Below are 14,336 nucleotides of genomic sequence, written 5' to 3'. Positions count from 1 at the left end.
TGCGGCCAGCTCACAAGAAAGCGAGTTGAAGAAAGGAGCTCAGGGGCACTGTCATTCACAAACCTGCAGAGTTATAAATGACAGCTATCGTCCAAAAATATATTGAAGTAAGGCTGCCAAGAGGACTTGAAAGCGGGGCAGAATTGCAGGAAACCGATTCCAGGAGGTAGACTGGAATTGCATTTAAAGCATAGGAAAAGAGGCAGAACGTCGACAATGATGCACTTGGCCAAAAAGGGCGTATGCGTTTTTTCCTGAATATATTCAGGAAAAAACGCATACGCCCTTTTTGGCCAACCAAGCAAGCTTGCAAAGGAAATCTGCACTACAATGAAGTCTCACTTCCCCCAGGTCAAAAGGGTCATCTGAAAAAAGTGTAAAATCCAGAAAGGCAGGACAGGCCATGGAGAACTGGGAGCCTTGTTATGCTGATGGGCGGGATGTAAATTGCCAACAGCCACTCTGAAGAAGTGTATGGTGTTTCCTGAAACATATAAAAAACAAAGCAACAGAGCCTAGGGCACTTCCACTTATGGTCCTATAGCTTAGGGAAATTAAAATCAAAAAGACACAGCCACCCCAAAGTTTGGGACGTCTCTGTTTACAAGAACCTCGTTTACGGTACAAGTTCAATATCGCAGAAAGCGAAAAATGGATAAAGAAGTTGTGGTACTTACGTACAATGCAATATCACTCAGCAATGAAATCTATGTCATCAGGCCCGTAGCAGCATAATGACTGGATTCAGGTACGATGATTCTAAGTGAAATAAGTCACACAGAAAAAGAAACATCATAAGATATCACTAATACACGGAATGTAACCTTGGCTACACAGGAACTGAATTACAAAACAGAACAGGGTCTCAAATGTAGAAAACCAACTTATGCTTGCTTAAGGGGAAAGGCGAGTTGGGGTGCTGCATAAAACCAGAGATTGAAATTAGCACAGATACCGTTCCATAAGCCAAGTATGTAATAGACAAGAGCTACTCCTTGCTCAACCAAGTGGACTCAACACCCCATATTAAACGCCTAAGAATATACCTGACTAGTAAGAATCTTAAAACCTATGGATTTTTATGGCTCCGTAAGAGAATCAAGCGTGTGTACAGCAGCATAAACGCAGCAGTGATAGGTTTGGTGAGGTTCGGTGAGCAAATGCAGACCCTTTGAAGTCATATTGCATGGTACCCATTCCATGGGTCTCAACTCTCCATGTTTAAGGGATTCTTCCTTCAGCTAAAACATGCATGTGGAACCCAGAGTATGATCCACCGTGTGATCGGGAAATGTGTTCAAATGTGTCTCAGTTTTTGTCCCATGGTACTCGGGTGCAACATTCCAGACGCTTTACTAACACTCTCCCCACTTGGAGAGTCAGTGCCTTTAACTTCCTGTTTGGCCCAGTTTGCAGTTTCTGCGGAAGATGAACAGGAATAGGGAGAACAAATGAGAGACTAGTTGGAGTTGTCTGGACGGGCAAATTTAACTCTCACTTCCCACCAGGAAGAGGAATTAACCAAAGGCTCAGTGGGCCGTGCCGGAACCAGATTAGAGCCTGAAGCAATCCTGAGGTGTTGCGGCCAGCTCACAAGAAAGCGAGTTGAAGAAAGGAGCTCAGGGGCACTGTAATTCACAAACCTGCAGAGTTATAAATGACAGCTATCATCCAAAATTATACTGAAGTAAGGCTGCGAAGAAGAATTGAATGCGGGGCAGAATTGTTGGAAACCGATTTCAGAACGTACACGGGAGTCACTCTTAAAGCATAGGAAAAGAGATAGAACTTGGAAAATAATGCACTTGGCAAAAAAGGGCATATGTGTTTTATCCAGAGCTCTCATAACCGAGGGGAGGAGGCTCCCAGCAGGCTCCAAGTGCCACCAGAGGGCTCATGTCCACGAGGTGAGGTGAGCAAGCCAGGCAGGAGTTACCTCACAGCAGAGGTCCCACCTCACAGAAGGGTGAGAAACCCAGCCAACATCAGACTCTCCCCAGAGGGCCCACATCACCAAGGGGATGGGAACCAGGCAGGAGTGTCTTCACACCAGTGGGGCCACATCATCAAAAGGTGAGGTACTCAGCACATGTGTCCTCAAACCAGAGGACCCACATCACCAAGGGCCTCGGAGTGAGGCAGGCTGGAGTAGCCTCACAACACTGGGCCCATAGAATAAAAAAGTGAGGAATCCAGCATTTGGAACCTCCCAGCAGGCGGCCCAGAGCACCGAGGCTATGGGATCCAGGCCACAGTGAACTCACAGAAGAGGGCCCATGTCATGAAACTGAGCAACCCAGCCATTGGGACCTCAGAGCAGGAGGCCCACATCCCCATGGGGATATAAATCTGGTAGGAGTGTCCTCGCACCACTGAGAACGTATCAGAAAATTTTGGGAGACCAGCAGTTAGGGCCTGACGCCAGGGGGCCCTCATAACTGAGGGGAGGAGACTCCCAGCAGGTTCCAACTGCCAACAGAGGGCCCACGTCTACAAGGTGGCATGCGCCAGCCAGGCAGTAGTGACCTCACAGCAGAAGGCCTATCTTACAGAAGGGTGAGGAACCGAGACAGGATGAGACTCTCGCCAGAGGGCTCACAACACCAAGGGGATGGGAACCACTCAGGACTGTCCTCCCACCAGTGGGGCCACATCATCGAAAGGTGAGGAACCCAGCACATGCGGCCTCATATCAGAGGACATACATCACAAAGGGGATGGGAGTGAGGCAGGTAGGAGTAGCCTAAAAACAGAGGGCCCAAAGAATAAGAAAGGTGAGGAATCCAGCATTTGGAACCTCCCAGCAGGTGGCCGAGAGCACAGAAGCTATGGGATGCAGGCAGGAGTGAACTAACACCAGAGAGCCCACATCATGAAACTGTGAGCAACCCAGGCGTTGGGACCTCAGAGCAGAAAGCCCACATCCCCATGGGGATGGGAACCTGACAGGAGTGTCCTGGCATCACTGGGCTCACATCAGAAAGCGTGGGGAGCCCAGCAGTTAGGGCCTGATGCTAGAGGGCCATCATCACCGAGGGCAGGAGGCTCCCAGCAGGTTCCATGTGCCAACAGAGGGCCCACGTCGCCAAGGTGATGTGTGCAAGTCAGGCAGGATTGACCTCACAGCAGAGGACCTACCTCACAGAAGAGTGAGGAACCCAGCCAGGATAAGACTGTCACCAGAAGGCCCACATCACCAAGGGGATGGGAACCAGGCAGGAGTGTCCTCACACCAGTGGGGCCACATCATTGAAAGGTGAGGAACCCAGCACATGTGGCCTCAAACCAGAAGACCCACATCACGAAGGGGTTGCGAGTGAGGCAGGCAGGAGGAGCATCACAACAGAGGACCCATAGAATACAAAAGTTGAGGAATCGAGCAGTTGGAACCTCCCAGCAGGCGGCCAAGAGCACAGAGGCTATGGGTTCCAGGCCACAGTAAACTAACACCAGAGAACCCACATCATGAAATTGTGATCAACCCAGCTGTTGGAACCTCAGAGCAGAAGGCCCACATCCCCATGGAGATGGGAACCTAAGAGGAGTGCCCAAGCATCACTGGGCTCACTAAGAAAAGTTGGGGAGCCCAGCAGTTAGGGCCTGACGTCAGAGGGCCTTCATCACAGAGGTGAGGAGGCTCCCAGCGGGGTCCAAGTGCCACTAGAAGGCTCATGTCAACAAGGCGAGGTGAGCAAGCCAGGCAAGAGTTACCTGATAGTAGAGGGCCCACCTCACAGATGGGTGAGGAACCCAGCCAGGATCAGACTCTCACCAGAGGGCCCACATCACAAAGGGGATGGGAACCAGTCAGGATTATCCTCACACCAGTGGGGCCTCATCATCTTAAGGTGAGGAACCCAGCACATGTGTCCTCAAACCAGAGGACCCACATCACCAAGGGCCTTGGAGTGAGGCAGGCAGGAGTAGCCTCACAACACAGGGCACATAATATAAAAAACGTGAGGATTCCAGCATTTAGACCTTCCAGCAGGCGGCTCAGAACACCGAGGCTATGGGATCCAGGCTGCAGTGAACTCACAGCAGAGGGCCCACATCATAAAACTGTGAGCAACCCAGGCGTTGGGACCTCAGCGCAGAAGGCCCACATCCCCATGGGAATGGGAACCTGGCAGGAGTGTCCTCGCACCACTGGGCGCACATCAGAAAATGTGGGGAGCCCACCATTTAGGGCCTGACGCCAGAGGGCCGTCATCACCGAGAGGAGGAGGCACCCTGCACGCTCCAACTGCCACCAGAGGGCTCACGTCTCCAAGGTGACGTGTGCCAGCCAGGCAGGAGTGACCTCACAGCAGAGGACCTACCTCACAGAACATTGAGGAACCCAGCCACGATTAGACTCTCGCCAGAGGGCCCACCTCACCAAGGGGATGGGAACCAGACAGGAGTGTCCTCACACAAGTGGGGTCACATCATCGAAAGGTGAGGAACGCAGCACATGTGGCCTCAAGCCATAGGACAGTCATCACCAAGGGGCTGGCAGTGAGGCAGGCAGGAGGAGCCTCACAACAGAGGGCACATAGAATAAAAAAGTTGAGGAATCCAGCAGTTGGAACCTCCCAGCAGGCGGCTCAGAGCACCGATGATAAGGGATCCTTGCCAGAGTGAACTCACAGCAGAGGTCCCACATCATGGTACTGTGAGCAAGCCAGCCGTTTTGACCTCAGAGCAGAAGGCCCATATCCCCATGGGGATGGGAACATGGCAAGAGTGTCCTCACTCACTTGGCGCACATCAGAAAATGTGGGGAGCCCAGCAGTTATGGCCTAAGGCAAGAGGGCCCTCATCACCGAGGGGAGGAGGATCCCAGCACACTCCAACTGCCACCAGAGGGCCCACGTCGCCAAGGTGACGTGTGCCAGACAGGCATGATTGACCTCACAGCAGAGGGCCCACCTCACAGAAGGGTGAGGAACCCAGACAGGATCAGACTCTCACCTGAGGGCCCACATCAGCAAGGGGATGGGAACCAGTCAGGACTGTCTTCCCTCCAGTGGGGCCACATCATCGAAAGGTGCGGAACCCAGCACATGTGGCCTCAAATCAGAGGACACATATCACAAAGGGAATGGGAGTGAGGCAGGCAGGAGTAGCCTAAAAACAGAGGGCCCAAAGAATAAGAAAGGTGAGGAATCCAGCAGTTGGAACCTCCCAGCAGGCGGCCGAGAGCACAGAAGCTATGGGATGCAGGCAGGAGTGAACTAACAGCAGAGAGCCCACATCATGAAACTGTGAGCAACCCAGGCATTGGGACCTCAGAGCAGAAGGCCCACATCCCAATGGGGATGTGAACCTGGCTGGAGTGTCCTCGCACCACTGGGCGCACATCACAAAATGTGGGGAGCCCAGCAGTTAGGGCCTGACGCCAGAGGGCCCTCATCACCGAGGGGAGGAGGCTCCCAGCAGGCTCCAAGTGCCACCAGAGGGCTCATGTCCACAAGGCGAGGTGAGCAAGCCAGGCAGGAGTGACCTGACAGCAGACGGCCCACCTCACAGATGGGTGAGGAACCCAGCCAGGATCAGACTCTCAACAGAGGGCCCACATCACCAAGGGGATGTGAACCAGGCAGGAGTCTCCTAAGACCATTGGTCCCACATCATCGAAAGGTGAGGAACCCAGCACATGTGGCCTCAAACCAGACGACACACATCACGAAGGGGCTGGGAGTGAGGCAGGCAGGAGGATCCTCACAACAGAGGGCCCAAAAAATTGAAAAAGTGAGGAATCCAGCAGTTGGAACCTCTCAGCAGGCGGCCAAGAGCACAGAGGCTATGGGATCCAGGCCTCTGTGAACTAACACCAGAGAGCCCACATCATGAAAATGTGAACAACCCAGCCGTTCGGACCTCAGAGCAGAAGGCCCACATCCCCATGGAGATGGGATCCTAAGAGGCGTGCCCAAGCATCATTGGGCTCACTAAGAAAAGTTGGTGAGCCCAGCAGTTAGGGCCTGACGCAAGAGGGCCCTCATCACCGGGGGGAGGAGATTCCCAGCACGTTCCAACTGCCACCACATGGCTGACTTCACCAAGGCAATGTGTGCCAGCCATGCAGAAGTGACCTATCAGCAGAGGGTCTCCCTCACAGAAGGTGAGGAACACAGCCAGGAACAGACTCTCACCAGGGGGTCCACATAGCCACGTGGATGAGAACCAGGCAGGAGTGTCCTCACACTAGTGGGGCCACATCATCGAAAGTTGAGGAACCCAGCAAAGGTGGCCACAAACCAGAGGACCCACATCATCAAGGGGTTGAGAGTGAGGTAGCTGTCTGGACGGGCATATTTAACTCTCATTTCCCACCAGGAGGAGGAATTAACCAAAGGCTCAGCTTGCCGTGCCGGAACCACACTGGGGCCTGAAGCAATCCTGCGGTGTTGCGGCCAGCTCACAAGAAAGCGAGTTGAAGAAAGGGGCACTGTAATTCACAAACCTGCAGAGTTATAAATGACAGCTATCGTCCAAAAATATATTGAAGTAAGGCTGCCAAGAGGACTTGAAAGCGGGGCAGAATTGCAGGAAACCGATTTCAGGAGGTAGACTGGAATTGCATGTAAAGCATAGGAAAAGAGGCAGAACGTCCACAATGATGCACTTGGCCAAAAAGGGCGTATGCGTTTTTTCCTGAATATATTCAGGAAAAAACGCATACGCACTTTTTGGCCAACCAAGCAAGCTTGCAAAGGAAATCTGCACTACAATGAAGTCTCACTTCCCCCCGGTCAAAAGGGCCATCTGATAAAAGTGTAAAATCCAGAAAGGCAGGACAGGCCATGGAGAACTGGGAGCCTTGTTATGCTGATGGGCGGGATGTAAATTGCCAACAGCCACTCTGGAGAAGTGTATGGTGTTTCCTGAAACATCTAAAAAACAAAGCAACAGAGCCTAGGGCACTGCCACTTATGGTCCTTTACCTTAGGGATATTAAAATCAAAAAGACACATTCACACCAAAGTTTGGGACGGCTCTGTTTACAAGAACCTCGTTTACGGTACAAGTTCAATATCGCAGAAAGCGAAAAATGGATAAAGAAGCTGTGGTACTTACGTACAATGCAATATCACTCAGCAATTAAATCTATGTCATCAGGCCTGTAGAAGCATAATGAGTGGATTCAGCTACGATGATTCTAAGTGAAATAAGTCACACAGAAAAAGAAACATCATAACATATCACTAATACACGGAATGTAAACTTGGCTACACAGGAACTGAATTACAAAACAGAACAGGGGCTCAAATGTAGAAAACGAACTTATGCTTGCTTAAGGGGAAAGGTGAGTTGGGGTGCTGCATAAAACCAGAGATTGAAATTAGCACACATACCACTCCATAAGCCAAATATAAAATAGACAAGAGCTACTCTTTGCTCAACGATGTGGACACAACACCACATATTAAACGCCTAAGAATATACCTGACTAGTAAGAATCTTAAAACCTATGGATTTATATGTCTCCGAAAGAGAATCAAGTGTGTGTACAGCGGCATAAACGCAGCAGTGATAGGATCGGTGAGGTTCGGTGAGCAAATTCAGACCCTTTGAAGTCATATTGCATGGTACCCATTCCATGGGTCTCAAGTCTCCAGGTTTAAGGGATTCTTCCTTCAGCTAAAACATGCATGTGGAACCCAGATTATGATCCACCGTGTGATCGGGAAACGTGTTCAAATGTGTCTCTGTTTTCGTCCCCTGGTACTCGGGTGCAACATTCCAGACGCTTTACTGACACTCTCCCCACTTGGAGAGTCAGTGCCTTTAACCTCCTGTATGGCCCAGTTTGCAATTTCTGTGGAAGATGAACAGCAATAGGGAGAACCACTGAGAGACTAGCTGGAGGTGTCTGGACGGGCAAATTTAACTCTCATTTCCCACCAGGAAGAGGAATTAACCAAAGGTTCAGCGTACCGTGCTGGAACCACACTAGGGCCTGAAGCAATCCTGCGGTGTTGCGGCCAGCTCACACGAAAGCGAGTTGAAGAAAGGAGCTCAGGGGCACTGTAATTCACAAACCTGCAAAGTTATAAATGACAGCTATCGACCAAATATATATTGAAGTAAGGCTGCCAAGAGGACTTGAAAGCAGGGCAGAATTGCAGGAAACCGATTTCAGGAGGTAGACAGGAATTGCATTTAAAGCATAGGAAAAGAGGCAGAACGTCCACAATGATGCACTTGGCCAAAAAGGGCGTACGCGTTTTTTCCTGAATATATTCAGGAAAAAACGCATACGCCCTTTTTGGCCAACCAAGCAAGCTTGCAAAGGAAATCTGCACTACAATGAAGTCTCACTTCCCCCTGGTCAAAAGGGCCATCTGAAAAAAGTGTAAAATCCAGAAAGGCAGGACAGCCCATGCAGAAGTGGGAGCCTTGTTATGCTGATGGGCGGGATGTAAATTGCCAACAGCCACTCTGGAGAAGTGTATGGTGTTTCCTGAAACATCTAAAAAACAATGCAACAGAGCCTAGGGCACTTCCACTTATGGTCCTATAGCTTAGGGAAATTAAAATCAAAAAGACACAGCCACCCCAATGTTTGGGACGGCTGTGTTTACACGAACTGCGTTTACGGTACAAGTTCAATATCGCAGAAAGCAAAAATGGATAAAGAAGTTGTGGTACTTACGTACAATGGAATATCACTCAGCAATGAAATGTATGCCATCAGGCCCGTAGCAGCATAATGAGTGGATTCAGCTACGATGATTCTAAGTGAAATAAGTCACACAGAAAAAGAAACATCATAAGATATCACTAATACATGGAATGTAAACTTGGCTACACAGGAACTGAATTACAAAACAGAACAGGGTCTCAAATGTAGAAAACCAACTTATGCTTGCTTAAGGGGAAAGGTGAGTTCGGGTGCTGCATAAAACCAGAGATTGAAATTAGCACACATACCGTTCCATAAGCTAAATATGTAACAGACAAGAGCTACTCCTTGCTCAACGAAATGGACTCAACACCTCATATTAAACACCTAAGAATATACCTTATTAGTAAGAATCTTAAAACCTATGGATTTATATGTGTCCAAAAGAGAATCAAGCGTGTGTGTAGTGGCATAAAGGCAGCAGTGATAGGATTGGTGAGGTTCGGTGAGCAAATGCAGACCCTTTGAAGTCATATTGCATGGTACCCATTCCATGGGTCTCAACTCTCCAGGTTTAAGGGATTCTTCCTTCAGCTAAAACATGCATGTGGAACCCAGAGTATGATCTACTGTGTGATCGGGAAACGTGTTCAAATGTGTCTCAGTTTTCGTCCCCTGGTACTCTGGTGCAACATTCCAGACGCTTTACTAACACTCTCCCCACTTGGAGAGTCAGTGCCTTTAACCTCCTGTTTGGCCCAGTTTGCAATTTCTGCGGAAGATGAACAGGAATAGGGAGAACCAATGAGAGAGTAGCTGGAGGTGTATGGACGGGCAAATTTAACTCTCATTTCCCACCAGGAAGAGGAATTAACCAAAGGCTCAGCGTGCCGTGCCAGAACCACACTAGGGCCTGAAACAATCCTGCGGTGTTGCGGCCAGCTCACAAGAAAGCGAGTTGAAGAAAGGAGCTCAGGGGCACTGTAATTCACAAACCTGCAGAGTTATAAGTGACAGCTATCGTCCAAAAACATATTGAAGTAAGGCTGCCAAGAGGACTTGAATGCGGGGCAGATTTGCAGGAAACCGATTTCAGGAGGTAGACTGGAATTGCATGTAAAGCATAGGAAAAGAGGCAGAACGTCCACAATGATGCACTTGACCAAAAAGTGCATATGTGTTTTTTCCTGAATATATTCAGGAAAAAACGCATACGCCCTTTTTGGCCAACCAAGCAAGCTTGCAAAGGAAATCTGCACTACAATGAAGTCTCACTTCCCCCCGTCAAAAGGGCACTCTGAAAAAAGTGTAAAATCCAGAAAGGCAGGACAGGCCATGGAAAACTGGGAGCCTTGTTATGCTGATTGGCGGGATGTAAATTGCCAACAGCCACTCTGGAGAAGTGTATGGTGTTTCCTGAAACACCTAAGAAACAAAGCAACAGAGCCTATGGCACTTCCACTTATGGTCCTATATCTTAGGGAAATTAAAATCAAAAAGGCACAGCCACCACAATTTTGGGACGGCTCTGTTTACAAGAACCTCGTTTACGGTACAAGTTCAAAATCGCAGAAAGCGAAAAATGGATAAAGAAGTTGTGGTAATTACGTACAATGCAATATCACTCAGCAATGAAATCTATATCATCAGGCCCATAGCAGCATAATGAGTAGATTCAGGTACGATGATTCTAAGTGAAATAAGTCACACAGAAAAAGAAACATCATAAGATATCACTAATACACGGAATGTAAACTTGGCTACACAGGAACTGAATTACAAAACAGAACATGGGCTCAAATGTAGAAAACCAACTTATGCTTGCTTAAGGGGAAAGGTGAGTTGGGGTGCTGCATAAAACCAGAGATTGAAATTAGCACAGATACCGTTCCATAAGCCAAATATGTAATAGACAAGAGCTACTCTTGCTCAGCGAAGTGGACTTAACACTCCATATTAAACGCCTAAGAATATACATGACTAGTAAGAATCTTAAAACCTATGTATTTATATGTCTCTGAAAGAGAATCAAGCGTGTGTACAGCGGCATAAATGCAGCAGTAATATGATTGGTGAGGTTCAGTGAGCAAATGCAGGCCCTTTGAAGTCAAACTGAATGGTACCCATTCCATGGGTCTCAACTCTCTAGGTTTAAGGGATTCTTCCTTCAGCTAAAACATGCATGTGGAACCCAGAGTATGATCCACCGTGTGATCGGGAAACGTGTTCAAATATGTCTCAGTTTTCGTCCCCTGGTAGTCGTGTGCAACATTCCAGACGCTTTAATAACACTCTCCCCATTTGGAGAGTCAGTGCCTTTAACCTCCTGTTTGGCCCAGTTTGCAATTTCTGCGGAAGATGAACAGGAATAGGCAGAACCAATGAGAGACTAGCTGGAGGTGTCTGGACGGGCAAATTTAACTCTCATTTCCCACCAGGAAGAGGAATTAACCAAAGGCTCAGCATGCCGTGCTGGAACCACACTAGGGCCTGAAGCAATCCTGCGGTGTTGCGGCCAGCTCACAAGAAAGCGAGTTGAAGAAAGGAGCTCAGGGGCACTGTAATTCACAAACCTGCAGAGTTATAAATGACAGCTATCGTCCAAAAATATATTAAAGTAAGGCTGCCAAGAGGACTTGAAAGCGGAGGAGAATTGCAGGAAACCGATTTCAGGAGGTAGACTGGAATTGCATTTAAAGCAGAGGAAAAGAGGCAGAACGTCCACAATGATGCACTTGGCCAAAAAGGGCGTATGCGTTTTTTCCTGAATATATTCAGGAAAAAACGCATACGCCCTTTTTGGCCAACCAAGCAAGCTTGCAAAGGAAATCTGCACTACAAAGAAGTCTCACTTCCCTCCGGTCAAAAGGGCCATCTGAAAAATGTGTAACATCCAGAGAGGCAGGACAGGCCATGGAGAACTGCGGGCCTTGTTATGCTGATGGGCGGGATGTAAATTGCCAACAGCCACTCTGGAGAAGTGTATGGTGTTTCCTGAAACATCTAAAAAACAAAGCAACAGAGCCTAGGGCACTTCCACTTATGGTCCTATAGCTTAAGGAAATTAAAATCAAAAAGACACAGCCACCCCAATGTTTGGGACGTCTCTGTTTACAAGAACCTCGTTTACGGTACAATTTCAATATCGCAGAAAGCGAAAAATGGATAAAGAAGTTGTGGTACTTACGTACAATGCAATATCACTCAGCAATGAAATCTATGTCATCAGGCCCGAAGCAGCATAATGACTGGATTCAGGTACGATGATTCTAAGTGAAATAAGTCACACAGAAAAAGAAACATCATAAGGTATCACTAATGAAAGGAATGTAAACTTGGCTACACAGGAACTGAATTACAAAACAGAACAGGGTCTCAAATGTAGAAAACCAACTTATGCTTGCTGAAGGGGAAAGGTGAGTTGGGGTGCTGCTTAAAACCAGAGATTGAAATTAGCACAGATACCGTTCCATAATCCAAATATGTAATAGACAAGAGCTACTCGTTGCTCAACGAAGTGGACTCAACACCCAATATTAAATTGCTAACAATATACCTGACTAGTAAGAATCTTAAAACCTATGGAATTATATGTCTCCGAAAGAGAATCAAGCGTCTGTAGAGCAGCATAAACGCAGCAGTGATAGGATTGGTGAAGTTCGGTGAGCAAATGCAGACCCTTTGAAGTCATATTGCATGGTACCCATTCCATGGGTCTCAACTCTCCAGCTTTAAGGGATTCTTCCTTCAGCTAAAACATGCATGTGGAACCCAGAGTATGATCCACCGTGTGATCGGGAAATGTGTTCAAATGTGTCTCAGTTTTCGTCCCCTGGTACTTGGGTGCAACATTCCAGACACTTTACTAAAACTCTCCCCACTTGGAGAGTCAGTGCCTTTAACCTCCTCTTTGGCCCAGTTTGCAATTTCTGTGGAAAATGAACAGTAATAGGTAGAACCAATGAGAGAGTAGCTGGACGTATCTGGACGGGCAAATTTAACTCTCATTTCCCACCAGGAAGAGGAATTAACCAAAGGCTCTGCATGTCGTGCCGGAACCAGATTAGGGCCTGAAGCAATCCAGCGGTGTTGTGGCCAGCTCACAAGAAAGCGAGTTGACGAAAGGAGCTCAGGGGCACTGTCATTCACAAACCTGCAGAGTTATAAATGACAGCTATCGTCCAAAAATATATTGAAGTAAGCCTGCCAAGAGGACTTGAAAGTGTGGCAGAATTGCAGGAAACTGATTTCAGGAGGTAGACTGGAATTACATGTACAGCATAGGAAAAGAGGCAGAACGTCCACAATGATGCACTTGGCCAAGAAGGGCGTATGCGTTTTTTCCTGAATATATTCAGGAAAAAACGCATACGCCCTTTTTGGCCAACCAAGCAAGCTTGCAAAGGAAACCTGCCCAACAATGAAGTCTCACTGCCCCCCAGTCAAAAGGGCCATCTGAAAAAAGTGTAAAATCCAGAGAGGCAGGACAGGTCATGGAGAACTGGGAGCCTTGTTATGCTGATAGGCCGGATGTAAGTTGCCAACAGCCACTCTGGAGAAGTGTATGGTGTTTCCTGAAACATCGAAAAAACAAAGCAACAGAGCCTAGGGCACTTCCACTTATGGTCCTATAGCATAGGGAAATTAAAATCAAAAAGACACAGCCAACCCAAAGTTTGGGATGGCACTGTTTACAAGAACCTCGTTTACGGGATAAGTTCAATATCGCAGAAAGCGAAAAATGGATAAAGAATTTGTGGTACTTATGTACAATGCAATATCACTCAGCAATGAAATGTATGTCATCAGGCCCATAGCAGCATAATGAGTGGATTCAGGTACGATGATTCTAAGTGAAATAAGTCACATAGAAAAAGAAACATCATAAGATATGACTACTACACGGAATGTAAACTTGGCTACACTGGAACTGAATTACAAAACAGAACAGGGTCTCAAATGTAGAAAACCAACTTATTCTTGCTTAAGGGGAAAGGTGAGTTGGGGTGCTGCATAAAACCAGAGATTGAAATGAGCACAGATACCGTTCCATAAGCCAAATATGTAATAGACAAGAGCTACTCCTTGCTCAACGAAGTGGACACAACACGCCATATTAAACGCCTAAGAATATACCTGACTAGTAAGAATCTTAAAACTTATGGATTTATATGTCTCCGAAAGAGAATCAAACGTGTGTACAGTGGCATAAACGCAGCAGTGATAGGATTGGTGAGGTTCGGTGAGCAAATGCAGACCCTTTGGAGTCATATTTCATGGTACCCATTCCATGGGTCCCAACTCTCCAGGTTTAAGGGATTCTTCCTTCAGCTAAAACATGCATGAGGAACCCAGAGTATGATCCACCGTGTGTTCGGAAAACGTGTTCAAATGTGTCTCAGTTTTCGTCCCCTGGTACTCGGGTGCAACATTCCAGAAGCTTTACTAACACTCTCCCCACTTGGAGAGTCAGTGCCTTTAACCTCCTGTTTGGCCCAGTTTGCAATTTCTGCGGAAAATGGACAGGAATATGGAGAACCAATGAGACACTAGCTGGAGGTGTCTGGACGGGCAAATTTAATTCTCATTTCCCACCAGGAAGAGGAATTAGCCAAAGGCTCAGCGTGCCGTGCCGGAATGACACTAGGGCCTGAAGCAATCCTGCGGTGTTGCGGCCAGCTAACAAGAAAGCGAGTTGAAGAAAGGAGCTCAGGGGCACTGT

The 14,336-nt window shown here is 47.8% G+C and overlaps 2 long non-coding RNA genes across 10 annotated transcripts in view; both read right to left on the bottom strand.

The window, feature by feature from the left end:
- Positions 1-14,336, bottom strand: part of LOC125963531 (uncharacterized) — a 1,468,791-nt gene that overhangs the window by 397,627 nt on the left and 1,056,828 nt on the right. The window lies entirely within an intron of this gene.
- LOC125963532 (uncharacterized) overlaps positions 1-14,336 on the bottom strand; it is a 585,241-nt gene that overhangs the window by 107,236 nt on the left and 463,669 nt on the right. The window lies entirely within an intron of this gene.

The sequence above is a fragment of the Orcinus orca genome, chromosome 2 (genome assembly GCF_937001465.1).
Source record: "Orcinus orca chromosome 2, mOrcOrc1.1, whole genome shotgun sequence".
In the NCBI taxonomy this organism is placed as follows: Eukaryota; Metazoa; Chordata; class Mammalia; order Artiodactyla; family Delphinidae; genus Orcinus; species Orcinus orca.
The sequence above is the reverse complement of the archived record's forward strand: the minus strand, read 5'-3'. Positions and strand labels throughout refer to the sequence as shown.